General features: G+C 52.1%; 1 protein-coding gene and 1 pseudogene across 5 annotated transcripts in view; one reads left to right on the top strand and one right to left on the bottom strand.

The window, feature by feature from the left end:
* LOC108518892 (THO complex subunit 4 pseudogene) overlaps positions 1–1,227 on the bottom strand; it is a 12,726-nt pseudogene extending 11,499 nt beyond the window's left edge.
* A 58-nt stretch (positions 1,228–1,285) lies between these two features.
* The window catches only part of CCL24 (C-C motif chemokine ligand 24), a 13,336-nt gene continuing 10,766 nt past the window's right edge, over positions 1,286–3,855 (top strand). For 3 of the 5 annotated variants that reach the window (XM_017857597.1, XM_017857599.1, XM_017857601.1), the window contains exon 1: positions 1,286–1,454. The gene's annotated coding sequence lies outside the window, so the exon portion shown is untranslated. Of the gene's footprint in view, positions 1,455–1,532; positions 1,596–3,855 lie in introns of those variants that run through there. The other 2 variants (XM_017857602.1, XM_017857598.1) reach the window with 2 other exon arrangements.

Genomic DNA, 3,855 nt, shown 5'->3' on the forward strand with positions numbered 1-3,855 from the left:
TCCTGCCTCGGCCTCCCAAAGTGCTGGGATTACAGGTGTGAGCCACTGCCCCCAGCCAAGATGCAGTCTCTTTCTGTCACTCAGGTTGGAGTGCAGTGGTGCAATCCCGGCTCACCGCAACCTCTGCCTCCCGGGTTCAAGCAATTCTCCTGCTTCAGGCTCCTGAGTAGCTGGGATTACAGGTGCCCACTACCATGCCCAGCTAATTTTTGTATTTTTAGTAGAGATGAGGATTCACCATGTTGGCCAGGCTGGTCTTGAACTCCGGTTCACATCTGTAATCTCAGCACTTTGGGAAGCCAAGGTGGGAGGATCACTTGGGGTCAGCAGTGCACCTGGCTAATTTTAAATATTTATTTTTGTAGAGACGGGGTCTTACCATGTTGCTCAGGCTAGCCTTGAACTTCTGGGCTCAAGTAACCTTCCCAAGGTGCTGAGATTACAGGCATCAACCACTATACTCAGGCTCTAATTATTTCCGTGTTGGTTTTTCCAGTGGACTCTGAGCGCTTATAACATGAAGTCTGAAATACATCATTCACTGGATCCCAGAATGCCTCGGCTGAATAGGGATCCTTCATCTGAGACTTGAATTTCCTACATGGAGATCTGTCATGGGGTGCTTGCATACCTCCCTTGGTGGGGCTCTTGCTGTCATCCGAGGTGGTCAGATATGTCTCTGGACAGCTTGACCTGCTTCCTTCTCCTTGGGCCTTTAACATCTAAGAGGCAGCCATGACACTGAGACATACAAAAAGATCCTCTCAGCTGGGCACGGTGGCTCACGCCTTTAATCCCAGCACTTCGGGACCTGAGTTGGATCGCCTGAGGTCAGGAGTTTTGAGACCGCTCTGGCCTACACGGTGAAACCCCATCTCTATTAAATATGCAAAAAATTAGCCGGGCATGGTGGTGGGCGCCTGTAATCCCAGTTACTCAGGAGGCTGAGGCAGGAGAATCGTGTGAACCTGGGAGGCGGAGGTTGCAGTGAGCTGAGATTGCACCACTGCACTCCAGCCTGGGCAACAGAGCGAGACTCTGTGTCCCTTCCCCCCACTCCACCTCCCCCCAAAAGAGATCCTCTTGACTTCTTCGATCTGCAGCATCCCCGTTTACCATCTGGTTAGCAGTGCCCTCGGCTTCAGCTGCTATCTGTGCCTCCTGTTCCCGTCCCTGTTGACTGTTGAAAGCCCTCCCATCCGGAGACCAAAGGGCAAGGCACTCCATAGCTGCCACCTGTTTTCCTCCCCAGCCCCATCTGGGACCACACCCTTTCCAGGGCAGAAGTCTGCATGGACAGAAGTCTGTCTGACAATGGGCTCACTGTGCTCTTCTGACAGGGACTGCCACCCACCCTACACATGGGCGCCCATCAGGGTCTGCCTGTTGCCACAAATCCAACCTCTCAGAAGTCCTTGTGAACCTTGAACTCCTGAATTTCCCAGCCAAGCCAGGTGAGATGCACGGGATGCACCCTTCCCTCCCCAGACGCCCCTCCTCTCGTCCCGTTCTTCCTGCCACCCCAGATCGGGTGAGTCAAAGGAAGTCATTTCTGCTGTGCACTTGGCACCAAGTTGTCACCCTGTCACCTCTGGGTAAGTGGCTCCCCTGTGCCCAGTATTCTGGGACTTTGTGTGTGTGTTTGGTAGTGAGGAAGCAGGATACCCCAGGGAGCAGTGACACCCCCCAGTCTGCACGCCTGAATCCAGCCCCCTGCACTCCCCACTCCAGTGCCCATTCATCCTGGCACCCCACTGCCCTCTCCCCCATGCATCACACCCCAGATGTCCACCTGCTTCCTTTAGGAGGCTGGGACAAGAATGCAAGAAGGAGTTGATGGAGGCTGGGCAAAGATGGTGGCCGTGAGAGTCTAAAGGAAGGGGTGCATTGGAGAGCAGCTCAGAAAGTAAACTCGGCGTGGTGGCATTGGTGCCACTCAGCAGAGCATGCTGCCTGGCACCATGACAAGGGCATAGGTTTCTTCCCAGGAAGATGTAGGACCAGTTCTGCTCTATCGTGACTTAGGAGTCTTGAGCAAGTCGTTTAACTCTCTAAACCTCAGTTTTCTTTTTTTTTTTTTTTCTTTTTGGAGATTGAGTCTTGCTCTGTCGCCCAGGCTGGGATGCAGTGGTGCAATCTCGGTTCACTGCAACCTCTGCCTACAGGTTCAGGCAATTCTCATGCCTCAGCCTCCAGAGTAGCTGGGATTACAGGCACCCACCACCATACCTGACTAAGTTTTGTATTTTTAGTAGAGATGGGATTCACCATGTTGGCCAGGCTGGTCTCGAACTCCTGACCTCTGGTGATCTACTGCCTCAGCTGCCCAAAGTGCTAGGATCACAGGCGTGAGTCACCATGCCCAGCCTGAACCTCAGTTTCCTTACTGGTGACATGGGGACAATAAGAGGATAAGATGAGTTCAGAGGAGCCATGTGGGGCTTTAGGGGACAGCTGAAGGGATACTGGTCTAGTTGCATTTGATGGAGTCCCTCACTGAAGCTTGAGGCCTACTCCCTCCACCATTCTGGGAGGTGCACAGTCACACCCATCTTTCAGTAAATGAATTAAGCTTCACAGAGGCTAAACACCTTGCCTGGGGCCACCAAGTGAGCATATGGTTGGGACAAAGTTCAAACCCAGGAGTGTCTACCTCTAGGGTCATGCCATCCCTGTGGTACTGCACTGGGTCTTGAGCTGGGTGGGGCAGTTGAGGCTGTCTAATCTCCCTGGGCTTCCAGTTCCCAGCCACAAAGTGTGGGGACAGGTGAGACTCTAAAGGGTCTTCCTGTTCTGATTTTTTTTTTTTTTTTTTTTGAGAGGAGTCTCGCTCTGTTGCCCAGGCTGGAGTGCAATGGTGCAATCTTGGCTCACCGCAACCGCTGTCTCCTGGTTTTAAGCAATTCTCCTGCCTCAGCCTCCAGAGTAGCTGGAATTACAGGCATGCACCGCCACCGGGCTAATTTTGTAGTTTTAGTAGAGACAGGGTTTCTCCATGTTGATCAGGCTAGTCTCGAACTCCTGACCTCAGGTGATCTGCCCGCCTCAGCCTCCCAAAGTGCTGGGATTACAGGCTTGAGCCCCTCCCTTGTTCTGATAATTTATTGGACATCAAGACCTCTCCCTACCTGCCTTGCCTGCCTCGATTATCTACTAGAACACCTGGTACTCCAAGCCCCATAGCCCCTGTGGACTGTTTTTATCCATGAATGGTCCCCCTAACACATGCACTCAAGTTTGAAACCTAAGTGTTATCCTGGACAGTCCTTCCTTTTCCTCAACCAGTATGGCATCAGAGCTCAGCAAATGCAGTCCTGAGTGATCCTCAAATCCATCCCCTTCTTTCCATCTTAACTGCCTCCACCTCTCCATCCTAGATTTCCTACCACAGCCTTCCCAACAGTTCTGCCACACTACTTACTGCAGCCAGAGTGATTTCTTTAAGGCTCCAACCTGACCAAGTCACCCCTCTGCCTTGACTTCATCTCTGTGGCCTCCAGGGCTTGAAATACCCTTCTGAGCCCAGTTTCCTCCTTGCCAAGCCCCACTCCCCTTGGTCAGCCTAACTCAGCACAAGGGGCATCTCCTCCACGAAGTTTTCTCTGACTTCTGCTCTCCACTGTGGCCTCGGTAGATCTCCATCTGGACACTTATCACCTGTGTCATAATTGCCTCTGTCTCTCAGGGCTAGTGTGAGAGTTCTCCAAGGCAACACCTGTATATAGTTTTTCTTGGTATGTCTGGGATGAGGTATGTATGGATGTATGGATGTATGTATGTATGGATGGATGGATGGATGTATGTATGGATGGATGGATAGATGGATGAGTGGATGGATGGATGGGTGGGTGGGTG

Source organism: Rhinopithecus bieti, unplaced genomic scaffold, assembly GCF_001698545.2.
Source record: "Rhinopithecus bieti isolate Rb0 unplaced genomic scaffold, ASM169854v2 scaffold_42772, whole genome shotgun sequence".
NCBI classification, from domain to species: domain Eukaryota; kingdom Metazoa; phylum Chordata; class Mammalia; order Primates; family Cercopithecidae; genus Rhinopithecus; species Rhinopithecus bieti.